This window comes from Cupressus sempervirens, chromosome 7 (assembly GCF_028749045.1).
Source record: "Cupressus sempervirens isolate cs-2001-9-10 chromosome 7, ASM2874904v1, whole genome shotgun sequence".
Taxonomy (NCBI): domain Eukaryota; kingdom Viridiplantae; phylum Streptophyta; class Pinopsida; order Cupressales; family Cupressaceae; genus Cupressus; species Cupressus sempervirens.
This window is the reverse complement of record NC_143124.1, coordinates 380751376-380770709: the sequence shown is the minus strand read 5'-3', so window position 1 is coordinate 380770709 and position 19334 is coordinate 380751376. Positions and strand designations below refer to the sequence as shown.

Below are 19334 nucleotides of genomic sequence, written 5' to 3'. Positions count from 1 at the left end.
AGTCTTAGAACCAAAACTATACCCAATAGAAACCTCCTTGGAAAGGAAATCAAAACTATACAATAGGGTCCTCTAAGGGCCAACAATCTTAGCAACAAAAACCATAACAATAGTAGTGGAAACCCTCATAAGGTTATCAGGGCTCTAAGCCCAAGCAGTGGTAGTCATAGGGTCCTAAATAGGACCAAAAATTATAGGCCCCATAGTCATAGTCAGTAAAGACTCAGTAGTCTTCTAGGAGTGGATAACATGGATCTAGTAGGTCAAGAGGCCCATAGCAGTCTAGATCAAAAGGTGTATAGTCTTATACCTGAGGACTGTGCTACACTTGTGGTGGCATGGGTCATATAGCTAGAGAGTGTCCATAGGGACAATCATCAAGTGGTTAGAGAGGGGCTATTTTAGAGCTGAGAGTTGGTGATATGGGTAGATCCCATAGAGTTTTTGTAGTGGTTGACAACCACCAGACTGAGCATTAGGCCATAGTTATCAAGGCCACAGGTATAATGTAGGGTCGTATGGTTGCTATTTTATTTGATTCTAGAGCTATTGACTATTTTATATCTCCATATGCAGTGGAGTGTTGCGGCTAGTGGTAGTTAGAAAAGATGTTAGTTGGGAAGTAGAGTTAGCCTCAGGAGCTAAAGTGTCAATTAGTTCCATGGTGCATAATTGCTAGATTTAGATTGGAGACATGACCATGATGTTTGATCTATGCATTACCCCTCTAGGTTCTTATGATGTTGTCATTGGAATGGATTGGATTTATGCCCATAGTACCAAGATGGATTGTCGACAGAAGAGGGTAGAATGTGTGGATGAATATGGGATCTCTAGAGTGATATTTGGAGTAAAGATACCAATATCCCTTCATATGATTTTTGCTATGCAACTTAGACAGTGCATCTGAAAATGATGTTAGTTGTTTGCTATCACCAATAGTGATAGAGAGGAAGATCTAGAGGGAGAGCCATCCCTCAATAGTTTTCCAATCCTGCAGGAGTTTGCAAATGTTTTTCCTTTAGAGCCCCTTGGTATCCCTCCACCTAGAGTAGTGGAATTTCACATAGATCTTATGTCAGGAGCCAATCTAGTATTGAGAGCACCATACAAAATGACTACTTATGAGCTCAGTGAGCTAAAGATTCAATTGGAGGAACTCTTGGAGAAAGGGCATAGTTGACCTAGTGTATCACCTTGGGGTGCATTAGTGATCTTTGTAAAGAAGAAGGATAGATCAGTTAGGTTGTGTATTGATTATCAATAGTTGAACAAAGTAACCATCAAGAATTGATACATGCTTCCTAGGATTAATGATCTCTTCAATTAGTTATAGGTTTCCCAAGTAATTTTAAAGATTTATTTGCAGTTCGGTTATCATCAATTGAGGATTATAGATAGTGATATCTCCAAGAGTACATTTTATATGAGGTATGGTCACTATGAGTTCACTGTGGTACCATTTGGCTTCACAAATGCTCTAGTTGTATTCATGAGCCTCATGAATGGAGTATTTTGTATCTTTTTGGATAATTTTTTGGTCGTATTCCTTGATGACATTATGATTTATTCTCATAAGAAGAAAGAGCATGAAGAGCACCTAAGAAAAGTGTTGTAGAATTTGAGAGAGAATCAGTTGTATGGTAGCTTGTTGAAGTGTGCATTCTATAGACCTGAGATACATTATTTGGATCATATCATATTAGGTGATGGAGTCTCAGTAGACCCATCAAAGATTAGGGCCATCATGGACTGGCTAGCACCCACTAGTGTCATTGAAGTGAGGAGCTTTATGAGACTAACAGGATATTACCAACATTTTATTGTAGGATTCTCTAGATTGGCACACCCAATCACATCTCTTCAAAAAAAGGGGAAGAATTATGAGTGAACAAAGAAGTGTGATAGCGCTTTTCAAGAGCTCAAGAGAGCCCTCAAAAGTGTGCTAATCCTAGCAGTGGCAAATCCTTCTACAGATTTGGTGGTGTACACAGATGCATCTTTGGATAGTATAGGGGCAGTCCTTATGTAGGATGGATGAAATGTTTCCCTCAAGTCTAGAAAATTGAAGACTCATGAACTCAATTACCCTACTCATGAACTAGACCTTGCAACAGTTGTTCATGCCTTAGTGAGGTGGCAACACTTCCTTCTAGGTCATTGATTCAAACTTCATTCCGATTGCCAGAGCTTGTAGTACATATTTACTTAGATGAACCTTAATGCTAGGAAAAGAAGGTGGATGGAGTTCCTTTGTGAGTATGATTTTTATGTTCATTTCATCAAGGGAAAGGAGAATGTGGTTGTAGATTCTTTAAGTAGAAGGTTCCATAAGCTTTTATCTATGACTACTTGCACTGATTTGAGAGAGTGGATCCTACATCATTTGGCAGTGGATGAGTTTTATGTAGAAGTTAATCAGATAGTGCATTCTCAAAGACCCTTGGAAGGGAAGTGTTTAGAGTATTCTTTGGAGTATGATGGACTCTTGCATCATAGAGGACATATGTATGTACCTTCGATTAGGGGCTTGTGCAAGCTCATTTTATTTGAGGCTCACAAAGCACCTTATGCAGCACACCTCCATGTTAAGAAGTTACATGTAGATCTAAGGCAATTATTTCACTAGCCAAGCATGAGAGTGAATATTGCTAACATAGTTGTGAGATGCCTCGAGTATTAAAGGGTGAAGGTAGAAAACCATCATCCTGGTGGGATTTTTCAACCTCATGAGATTGTAGAGTGGAAGTGGGATGTTATATCTATGGATTTTATTGTTGGTCTTCCCATGTCTTCTCGCTACCATGATGTCATTTTGGTGATGGTTGACACATTGACCAAGGTTGCCCACTTCTCACCTATGTGTACTACATACACAACACAAAACATAGCCTAGGTGTTTTTGGAGGACATTGTCAAACTTCATGGCATTCCTCATAAAATCATGTTAGATAGGGACACTCTATTCACTTCATCCTTTTGGAGAGAGTTGTAGGAAACATTGAGCACTAGGATCAATTTTAGTATAGTGTACCATCCTTAGATTGATGGTCAGACTAAGTGAGTGAATCAGGTTTTGAAGGACATGTTACATATGTACGTGATGGAACATCAGGTCAAATAGGAGGAACACTTACATCTTGTCAAGTTTGCCTATAATAATGGACACCATTCCTCCATAGGTATGCCACCTTATGAAGCCTTGTATGGAAGACCTTGAAAAATGCCCTTGATTTGGGATAGGATCAAAGATCGAGTATCTATTGGCCCTCAATTAGTCAAAGAAATGAAACAACAATTGACCCTGATTAGACAACATTTGAGAGAGGCACATGATAGGCAGAAGAAGTGTGTTGATGCAAAGAGGATAGATCGAGAGTATCAGGTTGGAGATAGAGTTTTCTTGAGGGTGTGACCACACAATAGTCTGATTCGATTCAAAAAAGGCTCCAAGTTGGCACCCTGGTTTGTTGGACCATTTGAGATCCTAGTGAGGATAGAACCAGTTGCATACCGTCTAGCTTTTTCACATAGCTTATTACGCATCCAAATGTGTTTCACATTTTAGTACTTAGAGGATACATTTATGACAAGTCTCACATTATAGATTGGAATGCCTTGCAGGTGGAGTCGGATGGGCAATTAGCACTAGCGCTTATCCATATTATTGTCTACTGAAACCTAGCTCTTCGAGGCCAAGAGCTGGACCAAGTTAGAGTCCAATGGGATTGTTATGATGAGGTCACAGTTTCATGAGAGGATGCAGTGTAGATGCGATCTTAGTACCTATATATTTTTTATGAACTCCAGGAGGATGTTCATGCCTAGTGGGGGAGGATGTGATGCCTCACCTTGACCCATCATAACATAGTTGATACATTATTATTTTGATACTCATGACTCGATATGTCGAGACATTGTTAGATACACTAGACATTATTATGTAATTTTATATTGTGTGATGTTTTACTTTGAGATGTTTAATTAATGTTATTTAATGTTTCATGAACATGTATACTGATGATGTAGTGTAAAAAGTGAATATAGAATTAACACTTTGATTATGCAATTTTAGTGGTTAAGTATATGAGCAAAAAGGAGATAAATAGTTAATTATTTGAAAGATTTATGTTTTGAGTTATGTGATTATACTGATGAGTTATATATATGTGTGTGTGTGTGTGTGTGTGTGTGTGTGTGTGAGTTTCTCAAAATTGGACTTGCTATTTGGTGGACATAGCATAGGGTTTGGGTGAACCATGTTGTAGAAAAATTAAGATTAAGTTGTAGAATGGGAATCATTGGCTATTACATGAGGTAAGATGTGTTCCAAGGCTGAGTAAGAATTTAATTTTAGCAAGGCAAGTCGGTGATGAGGATTGTGTAGTTACTTTTAATAATAAAAATTGGAAGATTTCAAAAGGTTCCCTTGTAGTAGAAAAATGTGTGAAAGTAGGCACCATATATCTTCGTATAGGTCATATTGTTCCTTCTACTTTAATTGTTTTAGAAAAAAATAAATGTTTAGGAACAATTGTTATAGTTGAGTAGGGAGAACAAATAGCTGTTGTAAATTTTGATACAGTGTTGTGGCACAACAGACTTGGGCACATGAGTGAGAAAGGTAAGAAAGTACTTCATTCAAAGAATGTTTTACTAGGTCTAAAATGTGTTAATATGGATTTTTGCGAAAGTTGTGTGTATGAAAAGCAAAAGAGAGTGAGTTTTATGAAGACTGGGAAGGAAAACAAAAAGGAGAAATTAGAGCTTTTGCATACTGATGTATGGGGACCAGCTTAGGTATCTTACCTTAGAGGCTCTCATTATTATGTTACATTTATTGATGATGCAACTAGAAAGGTATGGATTTATTTCCTTGATGGAAATCTAGTGTATTTCAAACTATTAAGAAATGGAAATGCTTGGTTGAAAATGAGACTAGTAAGAAATTAAAATGTCTCAGATTTGATAATGGTGGTGAGTATTACAATCATGAATTTGAAGATTACTACTCCACTAATGGTATTTGTAGATAGAAAACTATTCCAAGGACTCCATAAGAAAATTGAGTGGCTAAATACATGAACAAGATTATAATGGAGCATGCAAGGAGCATGAGGTTTCATGCTAGGTTTCGCTTACACATATACTATTGTATATTTGATTAATAGAGGTCTCTCTATTCCTTTGGGATGTGGTATTCTAGAGGAAGCATGGACTGGTAAGAAGGTGGGTTATTCTTTTCTCAAGGCCTTCAGTTGTGAAGCATTTGCTCACATAGATTCTGAAAACACAACCAAGCTAGAAGTTAAATCAAAGAATTGTGTATTTGTTAGATATGAAATTAGTGAATTTGGTTATAGGCTTTAAGATTTTGAAACTTATAAAATTGTAAGAAGCAAAGATGTCATATTCAATGAGAAAGTGTTGTACAAAGATATGTTGCAGCAGCATGAGAAGAAAGAAGATGATTATGTAGTCCTAGATGATACTCCAAAAGATGATGTTCTAGCCGTTCCTCATGATGTGTAACAACTATAGCAAAAAATACCGCACACACTAGTAAATGTTAGACGATCAACAAGGCAAATTAGACCTCTAAAAAGATTTTCTCTCTCTCTTTGTGTTCTATTTTGTTAATAGATGCTAGTGAACCTAAACGTTATGATAAAGCTATGTAGGTGGATACTAAGATTCAATGGGAGTTTGCAATGAAAGACGAAATGGACTCTTTGCTGAAGAATAAGACATGGGATTTATGCAAGTTGCCTATAGGTAAAAAGACTTTATAGAATAAATGGATTTACAAGTTAAAAGAAGAGGATGGAGGTGAAAAAATATTTAAAGCCAGGTTAGTTGTAAAAGGATTTGCATAGAAAAAGGGCATTGATTTTGATGAGATATTTTCTCTTGTTGTTAAAATGACTTCTATCCATTGTATTTTAAGTATTATGGCTATTGAAGGTTTGCATTTAGAGAAAATTGAAGTTAAAATAGTCTTCCTTCATGGTGATTTGGATGAAGAGATATATATGGCTTAACCATGGGGATTTGAGGTCAAAAGCAAGGAGAACTTAGTTGTGAATTGAAGAAAAGTTTATATGGCTTGAAGGAAGCACCTCAGTAATGATATCTAAAATTTGATAGTTTTATGCATGAGCATGGATAAAATAGGTGTCATTCAAATCATTGTGTTTATTTTAAGAGGTTGGATGATGAAAGCTACATTATTTTATGTTTATATGTTGATGATATGCTTATAGTTGGGTCTAACATGGATCATATTAAGGGGCTAAAATACCAGTTAGCACATGCATTTTCTATGAAGGATTTGGGGGTAGCAAAATAAATACTTGGTATGAAGATTTGCAGAGATAGGAAGAAAAAAATATTGACACTATCTCAGGCTGATTATGTGGAGAAGGTGTTGTAACATTTCTCTATGGAGAATGCTAAAGCTGTCAGCACATCTTTACCTAATCATTTGAAGTTGATTAAGGAGATGTGTCACAAGACACAAGAAGAGGAGGATAAGATGTCTAAGGTACCTTATGCTTTAGTTGTAGGAAGCTTGATGTATGTTATGGTATGTACAAGACCAAATATTGCACATGCGGTGTGAGTTGTTAGTAGGTATATGAGTCATCCAAGAATTGAGCATTGGAATGCAGTCAAGTGGATTCTCAGATATTTGAGAGGAACATCCAATAAGTGTTTACACTTTGGGGGCTCTACTACTGATTTACAAGGCTATGTTGACTTAGATTTGGTAGGGGATATTGATACTAGGTGAAGTATTACGGGTTATGTCTTTACCATTAGTGGGGAAACCGTGAGCTAGGTTTCTAGGCTATAGAAGGTTAATGCTTTATCCACTATAGAGGTAGAGTATGTTGCTGCTATAGAGGCAACCAAGGAGATGATATGGCTCCAGTTCTTCTTGGAAGAGTTGGGACATCCTCAAAAGGATAAATATTTGTTTATAGATAGTCAGAGTGTAATTCATCTTACGAAGAATTCAGCTCTACATTCAAAGACAAAACACATACAGTTGTGGTACCATTTCATTCGATTAGTTTTGGAGGATGGATAATTAAAGTTGGACAAGATACATATAGATGAAAATCTAGTAGATATGTTTACTAAGGTAGTGACAAGAGAGAAGTTGAATTCCTCTTCAATTTCAGTTGGTCTTCTCGATTGAACAAAAATCAATGAACAACATAGTCCAGGGTGGTTTGATCTAGTGGGAGCCCTATGTGGTAGCGATATTGCTATAGGATCAGTCTCCAAGTGGGAGATTATTGTCTAGTGTGGAGTCTAATTAGTCCCCAAGTGGGAGATTGTTAGTTTGTGGTGACTAATCAGAAAAGTGTTGTACATACTCCATAAATACTTTGGGGAAAAAAAATTTGGGCCCTATTTATCAATATTTTGGGCTAACATGTAATTATTAATTATAACTCTAAAGTGGTAAAAATACTTGTATAAAAGAGCATAGAGTTAGGGATTATTTCATAGGTGATGCGAAATTGGTTCTTGCGGTGGTATTGAGCTATAAGGGATTGGAGATTGTAATAAGGTTGCAATCACTAGATTGTAAAATATTGGACTTGCTATTTGGTGGACTTAGCCCAGGGTTTGGGTGAACCATGTTAAATCTTAGTGTCTTGTGTTCTTTTCTATGTGATCTATTATTTTCTAATATTGGTTATATTTGCATGCAATTGTTATTTTTGTTCATGGTTTAATCCTAATAGGTGGCGATGGCTAAAGAGGGTGGCGCCATCGGTGTTGGTGGTAGCTAGGTTGAGCGAAGGTGGCTAGAGGGTGGGCCGCCGGTGGTAGCCAAGAGCAGGCTACGTTCTGGCTACGTGATTGGTGTCGGCTGAGCATGGGCTAGGCGCGAGTTGCATTCCAGCAGTGGTGGGTCACTAGGCGATGGCTGCTAGGAAGAGCGGCCTGTGTGATCGCTTCTTAATTTTTTAATTTTTTTGATTTTCCATCTGCACGGTCCTTTGGGAGGCCAGATGTTTTTTCCAGAATCTACAATGGCCAAAAATCAATTATTTTATATGATTTTTGACTGTAATGGGCCTTCTAAGCATGATGGAAATGTCCATTTTGGCCTAAAGTGAGCCAAAAAAATGACCACCTCCTAGTTGTAGGAGAAAGCCTAAAAAACATGGGGTTTCTGACTTTGAATCATGGCTTCAAAAATCTTCAAACTAGGAAGCAATAGGGACGCTCTGATACCATGTAAAAGTTGTGAAAACCAACTTCACAGATTGCCAAGAACACCTACATGCAAATAACCTATACTCTAGAGAAATCAGAAAAGGAAAAAGAAGAGCTTGGAAAATCTCAATGGTGTGAGAGCAAAATTGTATTCCAAGTTATGAAAACAAAATGTACAAAATTTCAACCTTAAAAGTGAAAAAATCCCTAAAGGGAAAGAAAACTAGGTTTTTGCATTATAATTAATATTTTATATTAATTATAAGCACCTAAGAAAAAACTTAAATAGACTAGAGTAATAGATGACATAATTAGTTAAATCAACATGATTTAATTAATAAGCATAAATAAATAGTTACTCTAACAATAACCCAGAAAGCTTTATAGTTAGACATGTATGCTGATAATTTGATGAATCAACAAAAGTGATTTGCTCTCTCTCTCTCTCTCTCTCTCTCTCTCTCTCTCTCTCTCTCTCTCTCCTTGGATTTTTTCTCTGTGTTTGTTTTCTTTTGTTGTGTTTACTTAGCAAGGTGGTTGGATAGTTAGGTGTGCCTTTGGCCCTAGCTATTCGATCCCTCCTTGCACTGGCTTCTCTCTTTCTATGACAGGTGTTTCATCCATGTGATTCTTGGGAGCTTCGGTGTTGATATTTCATCAACTTCAACATGGTATTAGAGCTCCAAATCTTCATGCCCTTGTTCTATTTATGAGAGGTTTGTCTTGACTTTAAGTTTTGTATTTTTTCTTTCAAAGGGTTTCATTTTTCAGAGGTTTTTTGTAGTGAATATGGGGGGCCACTAATTTTTGGTGCACTTTGAAAAAAAAATGAACCTAACTATTGAACTCATAGCACCCCAAAAACCCTATTTTCATTTAAGGCACATCTAATCTAGACATAATTGGAATTTGGAGCAAACAAAACCTACTCCCAAATTGGGCACATTTCCTAAGGTGTCGATCTATGCATTCTGGCTAAAAATCAAGACTTTTCTAGCACAAAAATTGAGGTTTTTTGCAAACAAAATTGAGGTGATTTTTACATGTTGGAACATAAATCAAGGCATGTTTGCACACAAATTGAGATTTTTTGGCAAGGAAATCAAGGCGATCTATGCACATTGACATAGAAATTGACGCATATTTTCACAGACACCAAGATTTTTGACATAGAAATTGAGGCAATTTGGTGCATGTTGGCCTAGAAATTGAGGCACTTTGGCATGGAAACTAAGACATGTTGGCACAAAAACTAAGGCACTTTGCCTCAACTTGTCATTCTAACTCTGTTTGGTCGATAGATTTTTCTTCTGACACCAACCATTTGATCCTACATAGTATTTTTGGCAACTAGATTTTCTTTTTTCTGGTAGGGGTCATTTTTCTGGCGATTTTTTGCTTCTTCAACCATTTTCCCATCAAATTTATGCTTCTCACATGCTGACATCAATACTGCATCAACATATCCTATAACTATTTTTTGCTCTGATTGGACTTACCTTCACATTTTTGCTCATATCTTGAGCATACAGAGTTCATTTTTTTGCAAACAAGACATCATTAGAAAGTTATTTTTTAGTTTATTATAGTGGTATAAGTATTTTTCAATTTTGATACTTTTTATGCCTTTTTTTGCTATCAAAGTCAGGGGTTCTATTTTGCACTCTAGGAGACATATCTTGAGTATCTGATCTCCAATTTGGAAATTCTTTATATCCTTGGAAATCTCTTTTAGAGCTCTTCCTAATTATGCTAGTTATTTTTTTAGATTTTTCTCCAAGTAGTTTTTTCTTTTTGCATGTTTGCATTTCAGTGGATATCTTGGTTGTTTTAGGTCCGGAGATTGATTTCATTGCTTCAAATGATTCTTTATGGGTTGTACTATCTATTGTATCATCTTTATGTATCTACTAGTCTTTATAGACATCATTTGTATGCATTCTTGCAAACACACTAAGATAAAGTGTTGTATTTCAACTATATTTTTATTTCAGTTATTTTTCTTTCTAACTCAACCAGTGTCATTTGAGGACACTCGTATAGATTATTGTATTCTTGGAATTCATTATATCTTGTGTCTTATTGTACATGCACTGCTTTGATTAAAGTGCCATGAGGGGTGTATGTTTTTCCTTTGTTTGCCATCATTCTTGGTCTAGTGACTTTCCCTTATTTGAAATTAGCCACATGATGTGTTTGAGATTGGTCACCTCAGTACACACATATGTATTATTTTACACATCTTGATTGTGGTTCCTTCACATGCTGTTCTTTTGGCCCACTTTTCCAATTTCATATCACCTCACCCTTGTCTACATAAGGGGGGTTCTTCTATTGTTTCTTATGCTTCCTTGGTTCAATGGAGTGAGCTATGTATTTAGTTTTCATTCCTCTATACTAGGCGGATGCAGTGGCTAGGTACCTATGCTTTTTGGTGATATGGATCACTTACCATATAGACACATTTCTTTTTGTTCCTACTTTGGTTACAGTCTTCCATGTTAAATTAATCATTTCTTTAAGCTTTGGTGTTTCATACCATATGTATCTTCAATTTTAGTTGTTTTCTTTTGTGTGCCTCCTAATTTGATGCAGATTATAGTCTTTTCTACCTAGTTAGGTCCTAGTTTAGTGGAGGTTCTTCATATTAGCAATTACTTTTGACAGAGCTTTGCAACTTCTACATGTTCCTATCTTCTAGGACATTCCCTAGTTTGGAGGCTTCTTCAGTCCTCCACTAGTTCTTTTCAACATTATTTCCATCTCTTTTTGGTGTAAGGTTGTTCCCATGTGGTTTTCTTTATTTCTCCTCTTTGCAGAGATTTGGTTGTGCTTGGGTATCTCATCAGGCCTTATTGTCGAGACCCAATTATATTTTCAGTAGGAGTTTTAAGTTTTTAGCTACTCTCTAAGTTTATCTTAAGGGGGGGTGTTAGAGTAATTAGATCTTTCCTAATTAACTCTATTTTACTTAAGCTAAACTTTAGGCATATAATAATTAATTATTATCATGCAACCTAGATTAGTTACTTGTTAGGGTTTTAATCTCCTTTATAAGGATGATCTCTCTTTGTAATTATAACATTAATTCACTTTTGATTATAAATATTTCTCTTTTTTCTCATCAAGAATATCTCATCTATAGATCTGAGAATTCTAGCCTCTATAGCATTTGTTTCTCTCTTTCTGTGACAAGTGTTTGCATGAAGGTGATTCAAGAGTTGCGGGGTTGATCTTCATCAACTTCAATAGGATCCACCTTCCTCCTCCTCCTCCTCTATAATTCCTCCTTTTGCAGTCACTTGGGCAAGGTTGATCATTTCCTCTACAATTCCTCTTGTAGTTGTTAATAGAGCTTGTCCTATTGCTTTAGACCTTGGTACCTCAAGTGGCTAGTCCACTCTCACTAATAAGAGATGGTATTTCATTTTCTAAGTAATTTCTCACTATAATATGATGATGTAATCCATGATATAATGTATATTTTGGTGTGTAGCTTTCATGGTTATATTTTGTTTTTTATCATTAAAAATAACAAGAGGGTGCAAGCCCATCACACAAACTAGCATATTAATAGCACATTAATTACACCAGTAACTTTCATTACTGACAAGTCTATTCAATACTTTGACAAATGTATGTTTCTAAATTATATAATCGATAAAAAAATTTGTGTGGAAAATAATATAAATTATTTAACTTTATTGTTAGAATTTTCAAAGAAATGTGATAGGCTTGAAATATCAATTGTGGAAATCAAACATAAAGAAAGGTAAAATATAAAATATTTGGTGTTAGATAAATGAAGAAAAATAATTTTTCTTGAAGGATTATTCTCTTGAAGGAAAAAACATATGTCCCTATGTAATTAAAGTTTTTGATTAACACCTTTTGAACACAAGACACTTTTACAATTAATTTTTTAAATTTAAGTTTAAAAAAATTATAGTCTTGTTTACAAAGACAATTTATATATTTTAAAATGATGCGATTTTTAAAAATAAATAATGATATATACTCCAAAAAATCATAAATATGTATTTAAGAATATTTATAATAAGTTATAAATATTTCATTTTAAAAATATTCAAAAAAATATTATACATAAATGACATATTTTTGTAACTATTCAAAAAAATAGTAAAAAATAGTAAATAGTGAAAAATAGATATTTTAATTGAAGAGATATTTTTTAACTAATATAACTATAATAATTTCTACAAATTGACTGAAGTAATAATTTATTTTTACATGATAAATATAAATTCTAAAATATGATTATTTTATTCTCAGCGTTATAATTTAATTCCATGGCACTCCAAATTTAACTTAATATTTTTTACTAAAACAAAACATTTATCTTCATAAAACAAAATTACATAAAGAAGAAAAGCACCAAGAAAAAGTTATTCTTTAACATATAGCTATTGTAGTATTTAATTCCATCTCATTTTTTTTAGAGGAGTCATTGGAAAGAATTGTCTCCCTCGAAAGAAGAACGGTTCAATGACATACACCAAATACTGCACTTGTTGTGTTAACATAAATACATGCAGAGTCTTTGTTTTATATCGACATCCTCACTATAGATAATCTGGGCATTATTTATATGCTACCACCTAGGCTAGTGTAGCTATTCTCTCTCTACGTATAGAGACGCTCTCCACTTCAAACCAAAATCCAAAGAATTCACTCTCCTCTCTCCCTTCCACTTTTCTTTCGAATGTCAGATTATATCTTGCCTGTTCACTCCTTTACATTTGGACTTCTTTTCACCCGCACTTTGTATGCCGCATTGTCGCCACCCACGTTGGTCACCGTCCTCCTCTTCACCTGAACACACTCTCCATAATTCAATATGATAGAGAAAGACGGGTAATTATGATCCGCACCTGATTCCACCAGTTTTGGGTAGGGGGGCCATTTGTGGGTGAGTAGTGTGAAAAATCAACTATTGTAGTCACTGATTATCAATCTCCTATTGTAAACAATTAATAAACTGCTGAAAACGAATTCCCAGCTAATATTGAAAAATAACACAATTTCAACTTCACTTATATAATACTGAAAGAAATAAACAACAAAATGAGGAATTATATTAAACTTCAGCAAATCAAGAGATACAAAATTCCTTGCCTCTCACTGGCAGAACTCCGACAACCTCCTAATTTCTCCCGTTGATATTCTCCACTGCTATCCCCACGCTAACACTGCAAGACAATTTGCTATCATTGCAAAATGCTTCTCAAAAACTTGTATTTCCAAATGACCCAATGACCCCTTTTTATACTACCCTATTGGAAAAACCAACGACCGAGATTAAATCAAACCAAGGGCTGAGATCAAGACAACTTGACAGAAAATAATAGAATTGGTTGCAAGGTGTCCAAAAGGAATCACTAAAATTAGTAAACAATAACATTTACTTATTCTCGGCAAGTGGACAAATAGCTATCATAACTACTGCTGCTATACATAGATAAGTACGAACAACTGTCCAAGCTACCCATAAATACTACTGCTATTTCCAAGTCAGAAATAACAGTTGTCCAACTAACAATAATTAACACTCCCTCTTAGCGAGGAAGCTTTTTTGCATGACACCCATCTTATCTCTGAAAAAGATAAATTTGGTCTTTCCCAAAGTCTTCGTCAGAATGTCTGCTACCTGCTCATCTGTAGGTATGTATTGTAGTCGAAAAAAACCTCATTGTACACAATCTCTAATGAAATGATATCTAATATCTATATGTTTAGACCTATCATGAAACATTGGATTCTCAAACAACTTCATGCAACTCTGATTGTCACAATGTATCATAGTAGTCTCAACCTTCTGACCAAACAAGGCTACTAACAACTTCTGAAGCCATATAGCTTCACATGTTGCCATACTAGCTGCTATGTATTCTACTTCTATTGAACTTAGAGCCACAGACTTCTACTTCTTGCTGAACCAAGATACAACTCCTGACCCCAAATTGAAACAACACCCTGAAGTGCTCCTTTTGTCCATTGTACTTCCTGCCCAATCTGCATCAGTATAGCTTATCAATTTGATACCTTCACCTCAGACATATCTGATCCCATACTTGACTAAGAGAGTTAACTGCAAATGCTATATCTAGCCTAGTGTTGACCAAATACATAAGCGAACCAATCAACTGTCTAAATAAAGTGGGATCTACATCCTTCTCCTTAGATACATCATTATGCTCTGTGCTCACCTCCGGAACACCTGTCACCATCTCACGAAGCAATCTAAGTGCTCCATGATGAATATGGCCCATCCTCCTATGCCATAGCTCTCCAAGATCTCTAGGGTTACTGTTGCTCATGAGTGCCTTAGGAGTATCAAACTGCAATCTATAAAGGCGACCACTCCTAACTCCAATAGTTATGGGTGATTTCCAATCCTTGTGCTTAATCAACACATTTGTCCCTCTAAAGAGTACATTATACCCCCTATCCTGAAGAATAGATACATAAATCAAATTCATACCTAAGCTTGGCACATATAACACATGATGAAGTGGAATTATCTTTCCATCCTCCCTCTGAAACTGAATAGTCCCTTTCCCAATAGGGTTAAGTTTGGACAAGTTTCCCATAGAAATCTGGATGTTGGTGTTCTCCTCCTTGTAACTAGAGAAGTACTCTCTAACTCCTGTCATATGAAATGACGCCCCACTATCTATATACCAAACACACTGTGAGGTTGAGCTAACCATACAAGCTGTGAGTGCAAACTCATCTTCCATTCTACTGGAGAGTTCTTCCGCACTTGCTAAAGCTGCCACCTGCTTCTTACCCTTCTTCCTCTCTGGGCAATCACTGACATAGTGGCCAAACTCGTGACATCCAAAGCACTTGACCTTAGAAAGGTCCTTCTTCTTTTTCTCACTTTGTGAATTTGATTCTTTGCTAGATCCCTTCTTTTCTTTCCCTTTACCTGCTAGGGAAACGTTCTCTTGTTCCGCCTCATTTTTCTGACTCTTGTTGGCCCCATTGACAAGACTTAGTCTAAACTCCTCCTGAGTGAAATTAGTCCATAGTCGATCCCAACTTGGTAAAGTATCTTGTCCACTGACAACTTGAACAAAGACACTCCATTGTTTAGTAAACCCATTTAGGGCTATTCTCACTAGCTTGTCATCACTAGGGCTATCTTCAACAGCTGCTAACTCGTCCTTGACAAGTCTGAGCCTGGTGAGGTAACTTGTGACGTCTTCTCCCTAATTCATCTGGGTATTCTTTAGCTTCTCTCTGAGAATCAACTTCCTGTTGGTGGTAGCATTCTGGTATAGATTCAGAATGGCGTCCCACATCTTCTTCGTCGTATCTAGCTCTATGATATGTGGAACAATATGATCCTTGACACCATCAAGGATAATCCTCCTTGCTTTGGCATCATCCTTTCTATATGTTGCAAGCTGGGTTGCATCTGTTGGTACAGGTACAACACTGGTAGCATAATTCTTGATACCATTCTCTCCCAACAATAAAGAAATTCTGGCCTTCCAGACACCAAAATTTGAGGCACCATCCAATCTATCCTGATCTCTCAAACCAACTGAAGCCATCTCAAGGGATTAAAGCAATAATAAATCTAAAGAGATCAAAATTTCTTTCCTAGGGCAAAACTCTTCTACCCTTAACAACGCTCTGATACCATGTGAAAAATCAACTATTGCAGTCATTGATTATCAATCTCCTAACGTAAACGATTAATAAATTGTTGAAAATAAATTTCCAGCTAATATTGAAAAATAACACAACTGCAACTTCACTTATATAATACGGAAATAAATGAACAACACAATGAGGAATTATATTAAACTTTAGCAAATCAAGAGATACAAAATTTCTTGCCTCTCACTGGCAGAACTCCGACAACCTCCTAATTTTTTTCATTGATATTCCCCACTGCTATCCCCAAGCTAACACTGCGCCCTTACTAACACTGCAAGACAATTTGCTATCACTGCAAAATGCTTCTCGAAAACTTGCATTTCCAAATGACCTGATGGCCCCTTTTTATACTACCCTATTGGAAAAACCAATGACCGAAATTAAATCAAACCAACGGCTAAGATCAAGACAACTCGACAGCCAATACTAGAATTGGTTCCAAGGTGTCCAAAAGGAATCACTAAAATTAGTAAACAATAACCATTTACTAATTCTCGGCAAGTGGACAAATAGCTATCATAACTACTGTTGTTATACATAGATAAAGACGAACAGCTGTCCAAGCTACCCATAAATACTACTGCTATTTCCGGATCAAAAATAACAGCTGTCGAACTAACAATAATTAACAAGTAGTGCTATTTGCTTTCCGGTGTACACGTTTTGACCGCACAGATATTTGACGTAGTCTTGAGGGCGCAAATCATAGACCAACCCGGGCTCCAAGGCAGCCGTTGGATTTACCTCACCCGCTCCCATTGCAAACGGGTCCGCAGCTCGCAGGGTGAGCGCATCTTTGATGGGCTGTTTTGCGTTGTCTATCGTGCAGGCCATCGTCAGCAGAACCGATCTGATTGCCGCGGGACTCCACGTCGGATGCGCGGCTGGTAGGATCCCTGCGATGCCGCTGACGTGTGGGCACGACGACGAGGTCCCAGATGCTATGATGAATCCTCCCTCCTTCCACGCACCCAAGATGTTGACACCTGGCGCAACCAGATGCGGCTTCAGGATATAATGCGCTCAGATCCTGCGAAGAAAACACGTCGACGATGGGAGCGATTGCTTTTCCCACCACTGTCAATCCGGTGGGGTTGATTGCAGCCGTAGGCACCGCCGTGGTGTTAACATAGGTCTTTATCTTTTCCCCCGTCGAAAAGCTCACACTGGTGGCGGGCAATAATTGTTGATCGAAAGGCACATCCGCGGCACCGAATAATTCGGGGTTCACATATATCATTCCCGCCGTTCCAGCGTCCTTCAGAAGCCTGGCCATTTCCATGGAATTCTCATTGGAAATGCACATCACAACTTTATCCTTGAAAATGTGCGGATCGACACAAAGGTCGGTGCAATACTCGTAGACGAGAGGCAGATTTTGAATCCCGTCTCCTCTGTAAAGCGAGGATCCTTTCAATAGCTGACCATTGCCGAGTTTCACGAGAGAGAGAAACTCTCTGTCTATACTGCTGGAGCCCACGGTGGTTATCCACGGTGCCGCGTTGGTAAGAGAAGCTGAGAAAGGCCCAGAGTTTCAAGCAGAGGCGCAAACAAAGACACCCTTCTCCATCGCCCCGAACGCTGCCAGCGCAGTGTGATCTGCGTAAAATGGTTTCTCCAACGGGAAGCCAATCGAAATAGAAATAATGTTGACACCATCTTGGATGGCCTTTTCCATGGCAGCAGCTATGTCGCTCTCATCGCAGCTGACTTCCACTCCCCAACAAGCCTTGTACACTGCCACTCTCGCCGCTGGCGCCATCCCCATGGCCGTCCCATTACCAAAGCCATTGTAGCTCGCCCCCTTTACGGCGGAACCCACAGCAATAGAAGCAGTATGCGTGCCGTGGCCATAGCCGTCTCTTGCTGATACGCAATCTTCGCCAACGTGCGACTTCCAGCCCACAGAAAAATTGAATCTTGCTTCGATGAGTTTTCTGTTGCACACGGATGAATCGAATCCATCTCCGCTTTCACACTCGCCCTTCCATCTGGAGGGAACAGGGACGAGACCCTCGTCGTGGAAGCTCTCACTCTCGGGCCATATTCCCGTGTCCACCACGCCCACTATCACATCGTCTCCCCGATTCAAGTCCGATACCAGTGCTCATGCAAACTGAAGTGCGGGGGTTTCATGGATTTCAACATATGGATGATGTGTGCCTTTCTTTCATTGCCACTTGCTGTGGTGATAGGAAGAAGAGGAGCAATGTTGCCAGCGTGGCGATGGACATGGTGATGAGTAACCCAGAAGGAGGGGATGAATAAAGACGCAGGGATTGTATCTACTAGAAAGGGAGGATTCCTTTAAATTAGCTATAGAAGAGACTTCGATGTCAATGAAAAGTCTTGGTCACGTAGATAATATGAAGGGCAAATTACATGGGTAGACATTGATCACAAGAGAGGATATCGGGATACGTTCACGCGGAAACATCTATTTTGCAAGCATTTTCAAACCAGTTTTTTTTCAAAGCAGCTGGGGTGCTTGACTTGAACTGGGAAATATGGTAGAGAAATGACTTTTTTTTTTTTTTTTTTTTTGGTCTATATAGATTTAAAATTTAAGGTCAGAAATCTAAAAAAATTGTTGGTTTGATACATACAATAATTTTTTAAAAATAAATTTCGTACATAAATAAACAAATCTTCGATTGTAAAGAAGATTCTAAATACTCTAGAAATCAAAAAAATCAAAAAATAAAATTTTATTCATAGAAAACATAATTTTCAGGCAATGTCTATTTCTATTCTATTCCATTCTATTTTTTAAAAATAATTATAAAATTACTAAAACATCTCCTATTACAAATCCTACACTCTCTCATGGTTTCATAATGTTACTAGGTAAAATGTGTCAATTTGTTGTAAAAAAAATTTAATATTAGGAATAATAAGTTTTTATTGTCAAAGTCATAAAATGTCTATATTTTATTTTTCTAGTTACAAATTCTATACACCTTTATTTCACAATTAGACATAAAATATTCTATATGAAATATATTTACAAACCTCCTCTTAATGAATTGCAAAGACTAAATGTTGATAATCTATAAAACCTCTAAAGACTAAAGAATACTTCAAATGAATCAAAAAATTCAAACTAGCTCTATTCCTTTGTAAATGAACAATCAAAATCAAAATACAAAAAATTATGAACATACAACTAAATAAGAAATATTGCTCCTAAAAATGCCATTTTCTTAAATATGCAATAATTCATACTCACCATAACCATTTATTTTTTTAAAAAGGCCAAAAGAAAGAACACACACACACACACATCTTTGTGTGTGTATACTCACAATAACCATTAGTAAGTAATGAATAATGAAAAAAGACACAGTACAAACATTATTGACACATAAATTCTAAAAACTATAACAATTCCATGTATGCCAAAT

At 36.9% G+C, this 19334-nt stretch overlaps 1 pseudogene; it reads right to left on the bottom strand.

Annotated features, from left to right (window-relative positions):
- LOC149547067 (subtilisin-like protease SBT1.8) overlaps positions 1-19334 on the bottom strand; it is a 78770-nt pseudogene that overhangs the window by 45165 nt on the left and 14271 nt on the right.